Below are 15,133 nucleotides of genomic sequence, written 5' to 3'. Positions count from 1 at the left end.
TAGGTTTTTTTTATTTGAGCAGTGTCTCTATCCTATTAAGCTCACATTTTGTTTTTCCTGTTAATTATTTTTTCTACGTTCTTGTTTTTACTCGTTTGAGATGCTAGGAATGTACTTTCTCGAATGTTTTTGGCTAGTTTAAGTTTTCCATTTTTGCATGTATGTTGACTGAAATTGCAATGTCTCTTTGTTTTTTAGCAAAATGTGGCAAAAACTCCATAATTAACATTTTATATTGTGGCACTATAAGGACTGGTAGGCATCAGCAACATTATTTAATAACTGAAGTATCAATGCACAATCATGTAATATGTTGTGCTTCATGATGTTTGTCGGAGTATAAGTGTGAAAGCACTAGCACTGTTGGGCATTGGCATGCATTAGCAGTTTGCAGATAAGCATTTTCATTCTGTTAGGTTTAATAAGAGATGCATTTGATGTATTACTAGATCTGCTATTATACACTCATGTACTAGCACTTTACTTTGAAAGGATGAAAGTATTTATTTATTTATTTATTTTATTTATTGAACATCTGTAATGCACCTTTTGTAATTTGTAATACACAAGTGTTTCCAGGCACCAAAAGACAAAAAAGGGAGAATGGGGGGTAGAGGGAAAACAACAGCAAAAAACAATCAACGGTTCTACTAGGCCTTGTGACATTGGCTTGGCGAAGCATTATTCGACATCGTTTCAGCAATCTGCACCACATTTTGGCTAGTTACCTGTTAGGACCTTGTGGACAATACTGGCTACATAACAGTTGGACACCTCACCCCTTTCCCCGGATTTCAACACCTGCATGTATGAGACGGTTGCCTAAAATTGGCGAAGTATGAATGTGGTCATTTAAGGACTGATCCTCAACCTTAGAATGCACAGTTTCTGGGACATTTACATCACAATGCACCACAACAAACTGCACCAATCCTGGGTGAGGCAACAGGTGGGGAGAGAGAACCGTAGGTCCCAGAATTCAACAGCAAGCCAACTCTTGCCTCCCCCCGCCCCCAGTGTCTGCTCGGGGGTATGTCAGCCAGCCACACACACCCATTCTCAGTGCAGTTTACTTCAGAGTGCAAAGCACATCAAGCAATAAGTGAATCAGAAAAGCGACCAAGAGGATCATTGATTTTCAACAATTGATGAGTATGCTGTCGTGTCTGTCCACAGAACCCGTTCTGAGTACTTTTTACTAGTAAATAAATAAATACATAAATAAATACATTATGTGGTTCTCGTTTATCAGTCTTTGACAATATTGCTCTAGAAATGATGACTCAAGAGATGCTCACCACATAAACCACAAGTGGTCAAGCAAACACACAGCTGAATGAAACCCAAAAGACTCTGCTCCCAATCGCTGGCATGTGCACGAGTACCCACATGTTGTCAAATCTGGGAAACAATCTAGCGGATTAATCTGGTATAGCTTGGTCTAGGGTGCCTAGTAAAGCATAGGAAGTTAATTGTACATAGCTGAGGAAGGGTTACACGAGTATATACACATGGCAGAGGAAGGCAAGCGGTGAGTGGGTGGAGTAGCAGAGCAGCAAGCAGTGTAAAGACATAGGTCCAGAATGAGGTGGAGATGCAGGAGGGTGGAAGGTTCAGAATGAGGTGGAGGTACATCAGGAGTAGAGGGTACATGAGAAGGTGGAGTTTAAGATGGATCAGAAAATACATAAAGGACGTGGTGGTGCTGGAGGAGTGCAAAGTGCAGGAAACGGGTGGGGAGGTGTACATCAAGGAGGAGGAGAGGAGAGACCAGACGTGGTTGTTAGAGGAGGGGAACATCAAGGTGGAGGGGAGCGAGGAGAACACTGTGGATGAGGTGATGAAGTGGAAGGAAAGCGAGAGAGGTAAACATCTACGGTGTAGAAATGATAAGAGAGAAAGAACTCTAGTTGAAGGAGTGTAGAAGAGGAAGATACAAAGAAAGAAGACTGGAGGGAGGCTCCTTGGAGGCAGCAAGACAGAGCTAGCCAGAGAGTAAGACGATGCAAGCCTTTCAGTTACCAGCAAGTAGTACGGTGAGGAAGGAGCCTGTTGTGAAACTTCGAGGAGCTCAGACAGCAGTCAGCTTGAGGCATAGCGCCAAGGTCCTGGGTTGAGGGGTCCTAGGCACACGTGAGAGTTGCATCAGTGAGGAGGGAAGTTAAGATGGGTTTGGGTGTGAGGAGCCTCCCATTCATAGCTTCCCACACACGCAACTTAATATCCTCCTGGTCTATCCTGCCTCTGGGAAATGTTCTGGCATGTTCGCCAACAAAGCCTGGAACTGACATACAAGTACTTTCAACACCTGAGGGGCAATACTCTTCCTCTGGCCTGCTAGAACATTTCTATACATAGGTCTTGCTAATTGAGGTCCCTCCCTAAAATCTGGCACATTCACTGCCACCATGCCCTTTGCCCTATATGCCATTTGTAATTGCACTCAGAATTGTGTCTATTCCAGATTTGTGAACTAGCCCATCATTGGGAATGTACTGTAAATCAAACCATCGGGCCTGTGTGACAGCCCTTGGAATTTGTTTGTACGTTGAAGTAATCTGCCAAGCTCCCGAACACCTGTGACCCAACAGCTGACAGAGGGCTAACCGTAACTGGTTATGGGGCGATGCCCACCTACCCATTATGAAAGAGCACAGAAGGAGGCGGACAAGCAGAACACTAGTGTCAGCCTTGGAGCTAATTAGATCTGAGGCTGGCAGGAGGTGTCCTCATCTTGAGGGAATGCCTAGTAGGCTCCAATGTGTTGTGGAGGGCAATGCTCCTGCAGGCACGGCGTGGAACCGGGAGCAATGACTCATAGCAGGCCCTGTAGGCATCTGATGTTCAGTGTCTCATCATACACACAACAGTGCACACTGAACTTCTAAATATCAGAGCTCAGAAGGGCTCCTATGATTCCAAAATAGAGGCGGAAACCTGGAAAACAACTCTCCATCACCTTCCTCCCAGATTCCATGGACATCACTTGTTAAACTGTAGAAGGTGAGAGGGACCAGGTTGCTGCAGATGAGAAAAAGAGGTGTATTTATATAAGTGTGTGTGTGTGTTTGAGTGCGTGCGTGCGCACATGTGTGCGGGTGTGTGTGTGTGTTTGTGGGTGCGCGCGCGCACACATTTGGCTGTATGTGGGAAAATGTATGTTTGTGTGTCCATGTGTGTCTGTGCATTGAGGGGTCTGTGATTCAGTTCATGGTCCTAATGGGGAGATCTGGGGGTAGTGGGAGTAACATGTGTAGTAATTAGGGGGATATGTGGCAAAACTGTGGGCACCAGCAGGGATGTTCCCTAATGCACTTGGAGGACCTTTTGGGGTAATGATGCAGTATCTAAATGTAATTAATCAATCAATCAGTCAATCACTTGACAGGAAGTCAACAAGAGTGACACAGGACAGGATTGAGGCAACGAGAGTGATATTGAGTAAAGATGGGGCAAAAAGAGTGGCATAGGGTGGAAATGGGGTAACAAGAAGGGCATGGGGCAACACTTGGTACATGATAGAAATAAAGCAGAACTGGTGTCAGTGAGAGTAATACAAATCATAATTGGGGCAAGGAAAGTGGCCTGTGGCAGATGTGGGGGAGATGGAGTGACTCCTCTTCCCCTGCTCCCCTTATCCATGCCAGCACTTCTACTACCCTCATTTTACAGCACACATTTGCTTCCCAGCTCGGTTTGTGCTTTATAAATCCCATACAAACATTTGACAGAACTGGGTCAACGGCAACAGGGCAAAACTGATAGTGTCAGATGCCAGAACTGGGAACAAAGGGAGTGGCAGGGAAAGGGCTGGAGCAAAGCTGGGGTGGTGGAGTGACATGGGCAGAACAGGAGCAAAATGAATAATACAGGCTTGGACCGGGCCAAGAAGGATGACGTGGGGTAGCCTGGAGCAGGAACAGAGCACTGCGGGTGACATGGGAGAACACTGTAGGCAATGTGCCCTGGCGCCTGATCGTGTGTTAGGGGACTGCACAGAAATATTTCGTCTTTGTATTAATCGAATTTCGCCGAAAAATCGAGATGTAGAGTTTGCTATTTTTAACGCTGGGAACAAAGAAAACATTCTTGGTGTAGAACTCCCCCAAGCCCAGTTAGTGGGTTTTGTCTTGCTTCCTGCAATCACCCACAACATTGTTGACTATATGCTTTCACGACACCACTTTTAACATGTACCAGTTACAGACCTCTATATATGTATTGGGAATGTTTAAACACAAATACTGGTGGTTTTCACTACTTGTCCCTATATATACATATAAACATTTTAATGGTCATTTATGTATCTAAACCCTTCTTCTGTCTGTACATCTCTTTCCTTGACATCTGTAAAACAGTACCTTGTATCTTGCAGCATTCCACTTCTGAGACCTAAGGCTTACTGCTCAACCACTCCTACCAATGTGTGTGAAAAGCACAGCTGAAAGAGACCTGTTGATCTTAGTTATCAACAGAACCCATTCACTACCAAAGCTTTATAGACCTGACCCAACTGCTGTACCAGGGCTTATGCACCCTTAAGACCCAGTTAAAGTCGTGGGCACAGTGAGGGCATTTAACACGGTCTTATGGGCCCATAACTCCCAGTTCCGGGCCAAGAACATTTTCTAAAAACCCTTAAGGGGTGTTAGAAAAAAATAACAAAATCAGCCTGGATTGGTTGGTGGGAGCTGGCTAGTCCCCAGCAACCACATAGAGCCGATGAGGCGGGAGGGCCAGAGCAAAGATTTAACCCAGGCTGTGCAGCCCGACAAAGTGAGTGGCTGTGGTGGAGAAGCCAGATGCGTTACGGTAAGGTAAGGTGGCAGTGCCACCCACTACCTTAAGGTTAGGAAGATGGGAGTGGGGACAGGGGATTCAATGTTCCTAGGCTGTGTCTGCCAGGTTAGAAGGAGCACTACGCTGAGAGCCTTGCCTGCGGTGGGGCTGTTAGCATGGTGCTCCACATGATAAAAGGGACTACGTGCATGGCCATGCGGACAGGGCCACCACCTGCAGGACTCTCAGAGTGAAGCACCCTCTCATCTCAGGAGTGCCACACTGTCAGTGCTGGTGTTTGAGGGAGTCACATGGCTCCCACCTCTCAAGCCGTTTAATGAATTTCCGAGCCATAACCACTTGAATGGCCTGGAAATTGGCCAATGGGGCAGAGCCAAATCATTCCCCTGGGTTGTAATCTATATTTTATCCTGAGGGAATCACGTGGGACACTCCCATTGGGCAATTTCCAAGCTATACAAGCCAGTATCATTCCGAAAACCAGTAAAGTCTGGAAATGCTCCGATGGCACGCCATTCCCCTGGGGTCGCTGCTGGCATGGCTGTCAGCATGGCACTCTCTTTCATCACAGGATCGCCGCACTGGCAGCGTACATCAATGGCTGATAACGCACAACTCCCTCTCTTCACGGGAGCACCGCACTTACAGCCGTGCTGTCAGCGCCGCTCTTCAGTTTGCACTGCACCTGGCAGACACGGACCGGCCACAAAAAATGACAGGCCACCTCTCTCCACTACTTACCCACATCGGGTGTGGGGCGAAGGGCCCACCTCCTAGCAGAGCGTGAATCCTGCGTGGGCCGCACCTCTCAGATGTGGTCCGGGCGCAGGAAATCACCGTCCCCCACTCCTTACCTTGTTAGGGTGGGGGCGCGGCCATCCGTCTGCCCTTGTTGCATGCCGTCTTCGCCCTGGCAGATGCGGCCCCGCTGCTGACTAAGCCTTGTTCCTCCCTCCTCTCCACGTTTGGACCTGGATGGTGGGAACTAGCTAGCTGCGTTAACACACTTCCCTTCTCTCCTACTTTGCACATAGTATCTGAAAAGAGTGGGTGGGGGGAGCACGCCTGCCGTGGGATTCACGCTGGAAATATCGCAACACATGAGAAGATCCTGCGACAAAAGCGAATTGAAAGCTCCACCGCTGCATTGAGCAGCGGCTTCCTCGTGATAGTGAATCACAGAGTGTGGACGCCTCTAAAACATCTTCTATTCAGAACACCCTTTGTAGCACATCATTCTAGCAACTAAGGTGCCATGTTTCACCCCCCCCACCTCCCACCTCCTCCCAGGGGTGTAAATAATGCAGTGTTGAAGAGGTGAGAACCAGGCATCTTCACAAGATGCTATTTTTACTTCAATAGCTCTAGCTCTTCAAGGAAAAAACAAATATAACTTATCATTGCTGTTCCCCCGTGCTACCCGCTGCATTACATTAATTCATTCATTCATTCAATGCAGAGTGATTATTTAATACACTTCAGCTGTTAAAGATGTATTCAAAGCAGCTCCACGGGTGGAAGGATTTCAGCCTTGGGAAGCTGTGCCCGCCCCACGAGTTGCACATTTTATTACTCAGTGACATTTGTAGAGTGCATCTGCTAATTCAATGGCTTCTTTGCGCCCCGTGCAGATTGTGTTAATGTGCCGGCCTGTGGGCGAGTGGGCATCTCTGTTTGTGCACTGTGTGCATAGGTCTCAGTGTCCTTGGCCACGCCTTCTTGTGATGGAGTCGTGTATGTGGTGCTTTCCCTCTCCTCTCTGTCAATAACCCCCTTTAAAAAGTGTTGCATTGCTGTGTTACCGGCCTCCATGTGCATTCCCCTTGTCTTGGAACCATTGTTCCTCATCCTATGTCTATGACCCCTATCCGGTTGTAAAGACATTGGGTCGAATGTATGTGTCTTACTCAGGGCTTTAAGTGGGGTAAGAAATCGAGGGGGGGCCCTCATTTGGGGGCGTGGCTGGTGGGAGGGGCGTGGCCTAAAAAGTACGCAAATCGTAGGGTATGCACACAATATATAAAAATGTTATATATTTGTGTGCGTACCTTACTATGGTTTGTGTACTATGCAAGCCATCTTTTCTAAACATAGCGATATGTAACAAATATGTAACATATTTCTATGTTTATAAAAGATGGCTTGCACAGTACACACACCATAGTAAGGTGCGCACACAAATATATACCATTTATATATATTTGTGTGCATACCCTACGGCTTGCCTAGTTTTCAGGCCATCTTTTCTAACATTTCGGGTTTATAAAAGATGGCTTTGAAAGTACACAATTCAAGCCATCTTTTATAAAGCTTTGACTACGGACGAAATTGTCCGTCGGCAAAGCTTTATAAAAGATGGCTTGAAATGTGTACTTTCAAAGCCATCTTTTATAAACCTCGAAATATGTCGAGGAATCCCCAGGTTCGCCGAGGGTTAAAGACGCCTCGGCGACCTGGGGAAACAAAGGGACAGTAACTGCCTCTGGTGACCTCTCCCGCGAGGGGTCACCAGATGCAGTTACTATGACTAACGGAAGTGGCAGCCAGCCTCAGCGTCGCTGTGGTTGGCTGCCACTTTTGTCAGATCGCCTGACTTCATGGCAGGCGCATGCATCACCCGTCGCGGCTGCGGCCGCGACGGGATAATGCATCCTGCCAATGTTGCGGGCGGTGGGACGGGGCCCCGGCAGGGCCCCGGCTCAGCCCCACTTTTTGGAGACTGCCGGGGCCCGGCCCCGGCAGGCCCCGGCCCACTTTAAGCACTGGTTTTACTGCACAGATTTAAGAAGAAGGAGGATATAAAGGTATGGGAGTTGCAATCAATTCAGTGAGCTAATGGAAAATCTGCATGTATATTAGACTGATGCATACCTGTGCCACGTCACGGAAGCAGTGTCTAACAGTGTGACACGCCAGACTTGGAAGATTACAAACATAAGTAATTTGCTCAAATTGTAGAAACAATAACTCCAAGTTGAGTGCAGGATAGCCTAGTAGGGAACAATATTGCTAAAATGTGTGGATTAATGCAAATATCAATAGGTGTCATCTGTTAGAATGTAATCCTTGTAAATGCACACGTTTCCCCTCTCAGCCACTCTGTTAACCTAGTGGGGCTCATGTTGGTGAGTGGCGTAATGTGATTGAAAGGCGTAAAAGCTTTAAGACTTTAACCCCTTTCAGTTATGCATTTGTATGGCTGAGAAGACGGGCAGAATGCAACTTGTGTTTACGTCACCTCCCTTGCTCTGCACTATACAACTGCTCCAACATTTGCACCTGCAAGGATTTTCATGCTTGTGCAAATTCTGGAGAACCCTTTGGGGTCAGCAAATGGATCCATTCTAAACGCTGCCTGCCATGCTGGTATGGCAGGCATTGTGTACAATAAAAATCAAACGCTGCCCGACATGCGAGCATGACAGGCAGAGTTTACTCACGTTGTACTCCATCATGAGCTAATGATGAAATGATGAACATTTGGCAGCAGGGAACTACCTATGCGCATGCCAGCCCATAACAGCTCCTCGCTGCCAAATTATGAAAATGAAGAACAAGAGCTCCAGCGTATTTTCATCTCTTTTCTTCTAATGATGTGTTGTTTGCTTTCCGTGGTGACTAGTTGAATGTATGAATCTAAATGAGGTGCTGACATCAGTTGTGACAACAGTGTGGGTAAGGATTAACGAAACTCCTGGTTAGAGGCGTCTCTTACATTAACTGGGACACAATGATTGAGTCATTAGATGTTATTCTATTCTCTTTTAAGAGCTGAGTTTACCTGATCTATTTTTGAATTTTTCAGAATACAATTGTCTTTTAAGAAAACATTCAATATTAATGAAACCACATGTAAGTAGAAAATGACTGAGTTTCAAATAGTTTTCCAAGAGATATACTTACACCATTATTTAATATGTTAACAAATATGACACACGCGTTGATGTATAACTGATTTATGTTAATAAATATAACACACAGTTTGATGGATAAATGATTCTCAGATGTGTTTTACAATATACAATATACATTGTCAACTGGCACATTTTTGAAGAAGTGATGAAAACATTGAAAACACAGCCTTTATATGGATATATGTAATTGCAGTGGAATGCCCCGTTTTTCAATACAAGATCCAGAAGATAAGCATAAAGCCTGGACTGAATTCGCAAGCCATAGGACAACACGAAAACTCTGCTCCTGCGCTTGACATAATCTCTCTCCGGGTACACCTCAGAAACATAGACTTAGCGAAAAATAAACTGCCTCTGTCATGTGCAAACTCTCTCACATTCCCACCCCAAGCCTCTGTAGATCGTATGAGAATTCTACAATATCCTGTTGATTTTAAATCAGAGTTGACAGTTGATCCCATATTGCTAGATAACATCTATTCTATGACAAGTCCGGAGGCGAGCATTATGCTTCAATTTACTATAATCTCTCCTCACAGCAGGTTGAAAACTTTCTTCATCAAATCACAACAAAAACTAAACAAAACTACATATCCTAGCAATCTCTGGGCCTCGAGTAATCCTCTAGTCCATTTTCTTTCCCTGGACCACACTAGTCACTTCCTGTCCCGCTCCTTTCCTCTTTCGTTTCTGATCTTCACAAGCTAAGTACCTAATTTGGTTGGCTGCAGCACCTGGAGCCTATTTCAAATATTACTGCACCTTTTGTGTACCAAGCATGGTAGATTTAAGCACATTAATAGTGCCTTTGTTGCAAATGTACTTTATGTATTGCCGTGCACGCGCACTTTCCGTATACTTTTCCCAATGCGAGCCGCTTCAGCATTTTAGTGCCTCTTTATAGCTTTAGGCTGCAAGCAGCATTACACTAGCATTTATTTTCCTCATTTGGCCAAGATAAGCTCTTTCCCAACAGAGTCTTGGTCGCACGCAAATGGCAGGAGAATTCTGCGCCTGTTTAAGGCATCAGCCATTCTTGTGCAGGCGCAGTAACACTTTAGCCTCACGGAACCCGTATTTCCACCAGCACAGCGAGATTGAAACTATGGCTGGCGTCCAGGAGCTTTACGGAGCAGAGATAAGCACACACTCTCAGTTAGAGAACGTCGCAGGGCCGCTCTGTGAAATTCCAATGCAAGTAATACTCGCTCGCGCCTCTCAGCTGCAGGCTGTATCCTGTAAACTCAGCTATTCCACCAATAGCTATAGTGTGCTGCAGGCACTGCACCCTTACTCCGAGGCCATCGCAGTCTATCCCATTACAGGGGCATTTACTCCCAAAATATAGTGCGATCTAGAATTGTAGAATTGGATCATATTATTGTATCCCCTCTGGCTCTTCCACATCCCCAGAGACAGAGGACATGCCACTCAGCCTGCACTATTCAGGCGTACAGGCACTTTTGAGAGTGTGTACTATCACAAGATGTAATCAAATGAAGGGAGTGTGGGGAGCCAGGACCAGGTGATGACAGATTAAGATACAGATCTGACCCTCAGTTTCAAGAGGGTTTTAGGAGATTCCTAGGTAGATTCAGTGGCAGTATGGGTGTGCACGCTTCACTAGAGACTGGAAGCACAGGAGTGTTTGATTGGGGGTGGCCTTAAATACAAGTATCCTGATATGGATGACAGCACTTCCTCTAACCAACCTCGTAAAGACGTAGTTCAGAAGGGGAGGGAACAGACCCGCAAGAGGAAGGCCTCTTCTACTCCCCCGGGTCCAGTGAAGGTTGGAAAAAGAAAGCCTCTTGAGGCTATTGTTATGTTGCTTCTTCTTAGGGGAGGAGTTCTTCTTATATGAAAGCTAATGCAAGAAACCTCTAGTGTGAAAGAGCTATGCATTATGAGGTCATGGAATGCTGGTGCAGGTTTCTTGTTATAGTTCAAGTATCGACAGTTGGAGGAGAGAGCTGAAGGGAAGGGAGCCCATGAGATGTGGGGTCTTCTTTTCTCGCTTATATACTTAATAAATCTATATTACAAGCTTACCTGCCTCCGTTGCATCTTCATAACAATGGCGACGAGGATGGGATCAAATGTCATGGACTAGCAGGTGAAGAGAAGACCCCAGCTGAAATACGCAGGATCCGATGAGTCCTGCATTTGGCAAGCTCCTATGAACTGGTCTATCTTGATTTCCAAGTTCGCCCTGTGTGTGTGCAGCAGTGCCATAAGGTCGACCCACTCTTGGTTCCTGTGTGCGGCTCCGGAAGGGAACGCTGTCCACGCCACAAGCGCGAAGAAGACCGGCCTATGTGGTTCGCTGGATGCTCCGTGTGAATCAGTGTGACCAGATTGCCGTGCTTGGTGGTGGATGCCAGCGGAATCTGTGACGCCTCCATCCGCGCTGGGGCCGCCGTGCAGGACTTGTCCGGCGTATGAAGAGTGGGAGGGCTGCTCCGCTTCCAGGCAGTGTTGAGCGGCCCTGTGTGAAAGTCTGTGTGCTGGCCGCTCCGCTCTCCTGTAGCGCCGAGTGGCCACCGTGTAGGCGCTCCGACTCGCGCAGGGTCCGCTGTGCAGAACTTTTCCGGCGTACTAAGAGCAGGACTGGGAGGGCTGCTCCGCTATCACGCAGCGTAGAGCTGGCCCGTGTGGAAGCCAGTGTGTGTTGGCCGCTCCGCTCTTATATAGTGTCGAGTGGCCGCCGTTTGGAGATCGGCGTGCTTCGCATTCCGCCAACGAGACAGAAGTAAGTGTGTCTTACTGTGCTCCTCTGGGGTTACCCTTCCGAATTCTTTTAGGTGATCCCGTCCCCCTGCCCTAGGTGTGTCGTTGTTGGGCACCGTCATCTTAAAGGAAGTTGTTGGGAGCGGACTCTCTACCAGAGTACCGTAGTCCACGTGATAGAGGGAGAAGTAAACGGTATCTCCGTAATCTACATAATAAAAGAGCATACTAACTTCAATAAGGCACCAGCTCCCCGCACAACGTGGTTTTAAGCCAAGGCATCAAGGGGGTAACTAGAGGTGTGAAGGAGAGACCCCTGTAAGTGACATTTTGGCTGGCAGCGGACATGGCAGCTTTACCAGGGATTTCGGGTCCCCCCATTTTTATGCCTGCCCCAGGCACGGCGAGAATCGCATGACCACAATGGCGCAAGGGTTTTCTGCACTACATGAAAGCAGCTGGCGGAACGGCCTATTCCGGCGAGAGGAAAGTAGCATTGCTGTTGCATTTTTTGGGCTTCGAGGGCCAAAGAATTTTTGAAACCCTACCCCAACTTGCAAATGACGGAAGTGGGGATGAATTAAATGAGTTCGAGTCTGCATTGGTGAGACTGGATAAGCATTTTAATCCAAAGAGGAGCACGATTTTGGAGAGATACAATTTCCGGATGCGCACACAAGCCCAGAGTGAATCTGTTGAGGATTATGTGACTGCGTTGCGTCATTTGGCCCTTACATGCAAGTTTCAGGGAAATTTCGATGAACATATTCGTGATCAATTCATGACACATTGTAGGTCGAATAAGATAAGAGAGGAATTATGGCTAAAGGATGAGCCAAGTTTAGATGAAGTACTGGATTTGGCAAAACGTGTGGAGCATTCCTTGGCATGTGCGGCCAAACTCTCCAAATCTGAAGGAGGGGAGCCCAAAGAAAATAAGCCGGAGGTATTGTCCGTAGCCGAGGGGAAGAACAAAAGGAGAGGAAAGAACAGATTGTCAGGGAGGAGTAATCCCGAAGAGAGGAAGAACCAAGAGTCGATGCAGAGATATGAAAAAAAAGAAGATAGGAAGGACGAAAGGCTATGTTATCGGTGTGCTAATGCAACACACTTTGCGTCCTCTGTTGTATGTCCAGGGCGAAAGAGTACGTGCTCAAAATGCAAAAGGAGAGGGCATTTTGCATCATGCTGCAAGAACTACCAATTTGGACAGTCTGGCCAACGGAGAGTTCTATATGTGAATGAGGAAGAAGATGGGAGATCATCTGAAGACGAAATCGTAGTGCCTTTACAAAATGTTATTGTGAATACTGTTAATGTCGTTACAAATGGTGGAGATCCCGATGATTGTGAACGGCCCTATGCTGTGGTGACAGTGAATGGGCGAGAAGTATCAATGATGGCTGATTCAGGGTCAAAGATAACTTTAGTATCCAGGGTTGCTTTTGAGTGCGAAATGAAAGGGGTATTATCTGAGTTGGTAGAGCCCGATATAAACCCAGGAGGGTACAACCAAGATCGAATTGATTTATTGGGTTATGTATGGTGTAGATTTGAATTTAAGGGACGCAGTTGTGATGGCAAAGTGTATGTTACCAGGAAGGGGCAATCTTTGTTAGGATGGAGAGAACAAAAGAATTTAGGGATCAGACTCGATCCCAATCACCCAGAGCAAGTACTGCAAATATCCGAAGTGTCTGTGTGACACAGCAGGTATATGTCGGATTTTGGGAAAGTATTCAATGAGAAGTTGGGAAGGATAAGAGGGTTTCAACATCAAATAACATTAAAAAGGGGCAGTATTCCTGTCGTTGCGAAACTCAGACCAGTACCTCTTGCTCTAAGGGAGAATGTGAGAAGGGAATTACAGAAGCTATTGGAGTCAGGTGTGATTGAGAGAGCCGGGGGGGTTGAATGGGTATCCCCAGTGGTAATTGTGAAGAAAAGTTCAGGAGACATAAGGTTGTGTGTTGATATGCGCGAATTGAATCAGTGTGTGTTAGTAGACAGGCACCCGCTACCGAACATGGGCGAACTATTGAGCATGGTGGGGGGAGGAAGATATTTTTCTAAGTTAGACATGACATCAGCTTATCATCAGGTTGAATTGGTGGAGGCATGTAGGAAGGTTACTGCTTTTGTGACGCATGAAGGTGTTTTTCAATTTAGGAGGATGCCGTTTGGGCTGGCGTCCGCTTAATCCGTATTTCAGAAGATCATGGATCGGTTGTTGAAGGGTCTTAAGGGAGTGTTCTGTTTTCAGGATGATGTGTTGGTGAGTGGCGTCACAATGGAAGAACATGACAGGAACCTACGGAAGGTTTTGAGGATATTTGAGGAGAGAGGTATTACGTTGAGAGGTGAGAAGTGTGTGTTCGCGGAGACGAAAGTGGATTATCTGGGACATGAAGTGTCGGGATATGGAGTTAAGCCCAAGGAAGTCATGGTGAATTCCATTAAGAGTATAGAGAAACCGAAAAGCAAGAATGAGCTACGCTCTTTTCTTGGGATGACGGAATTTTACCACAAATTTGTGGTAAACTATGCTGACAAGGTAAAGGAAATAAGAAAGATTCTTAAGAAGGGTGCCGATTTTGTATGGAATAGCCAGTGTGACATGGAGTTTAACAGGATAAAGGAAAGAAATAAACATGGCCAGTCCATTAGGATGCTTTGACACAAGGAAGCTAACCATAATCACAGTAGATGCGAGTGAAAGCGGACTGGGAGCTGTGTTATCCCAGAAGCAAGAAGATGGTTCTGAAGAGGTAATTGCCCATGCCTCGAGGGGCCTCAAGGGAGCGAAGTTAAGATATTCTGTATTAGAAAAGGAGGCACTGGCATGTTTTTGGGCTGTGGAACGTTTCAGAAATTTTGGGTGGGGAGTGGAGTTTGTGATACGCACGGATAATAAACCCTTAAAAGCAATCTTTGAAAATAAAGGCCTTGACAAAGTTTCTCGGAGAGTGGCAGGCTGGGTTACCAGGATGCAAACGCATTGTTTTAGGATGGAGGTCATACCCGGTAGGGAGAATGTTTTGGCGGACAGTTTATCTAGGATAAGGGTGGCAGGTCCCGAAAGTATGGAGAGTGAGGAGATGGAGTTAGTGTTTGTCAACACTGATGGTATTGTGTCCAAGCAGGAGTGGTTGGACGAAGTGGAAAGAGACAATGTCATAAGGAGTAATTACATATTATGTAATTACATATGTTGAATCTACTGCTTGGCCCAATAAGGTGGAATTGGCGGAAGAAATGAAGCCATATTGGGAGGTGAAGGATGAATTATCCGTTAGTGAAAATATTTTGTTCAGATGGGGTAGGGCAGTGGTCCCGATAGGATTAAGGAAGAAAGTGGTTGATCTAGCACATAGCGGTCATATAGGGATAACCAAGACCAAAGGAGTATTAAGAGAGGATTATTGGTGGCCGGGTTTTGACAAAGAGGTGGAAAGTTGTCTGGCAAATTGCCAGTTTTGTGTTAAGAGTGGAAAGGGAGTGATGGCCAGAAAACAACCATTAGTGGACGTCGGTCTTCCGTCCAGGATATGGTGTGATATTGCCATGGACATACTTGGTCCCGTGGATCTTGGTTATGCCCGTGGTAAGTATATTGTTCTGGTGGTGGATCTATTTTCCAGATGGGTAGACTTTAAGATAGTGAGGGACATCACGGGTGAGTGTATGAT

At 46.3% G+C, this 15,133-nt stretch overlaps 1 protein-coding gene across 8 annotated transcripts in view; it reads right to left on the bottom strand.

Moving 5' to 3' along the window:
• DLG2 (discs large MAGUK scaffold protein 2) overlaps window positions 1–15,133 on the bottom strand; it is a 5,493,568-nt gene that overhangs the window by 1,087,173 nt on the left and 4,391,262 nt on the right. Inside the window, exon 1 of one of the 8 annotated variants that reach the window (XM_069639856.1) lies at window positions 5,655–5,797. The exons of the other annotated variants lie outside the window; for them this stretch is intronic. The gene's annotated coding sequence lies outside the window, so the exon portion shown is untranslated. Of the gene's footprint in view, window positions 1–5,654; window positions 5,798–15,133 lie in introns of those variants that run through there. 8 annotated transcript variants of the gene reach the window in all.

This window comes from Ambystoma mexicanum, chromosome 7q (genome assembly GCF_040938575.1).
Source record: "Ambystoma mexicanum isolate Mex_15411 chromosome 7q, UKY_AmexF1_1, whole genome shotgun sequence".
Taxonomy (NCBI): Eukaryota; Metazoa; Chordata; class Amphibia; order Caudata; family Ambystomatidae; genus Ambystoma; species Ambystoma mexicanum.
The sequence above is the reverse complement of the archived record's forward strand: the minus strand, read 5'-3'. Positions and strand labels throughout refer to the sequence as shown.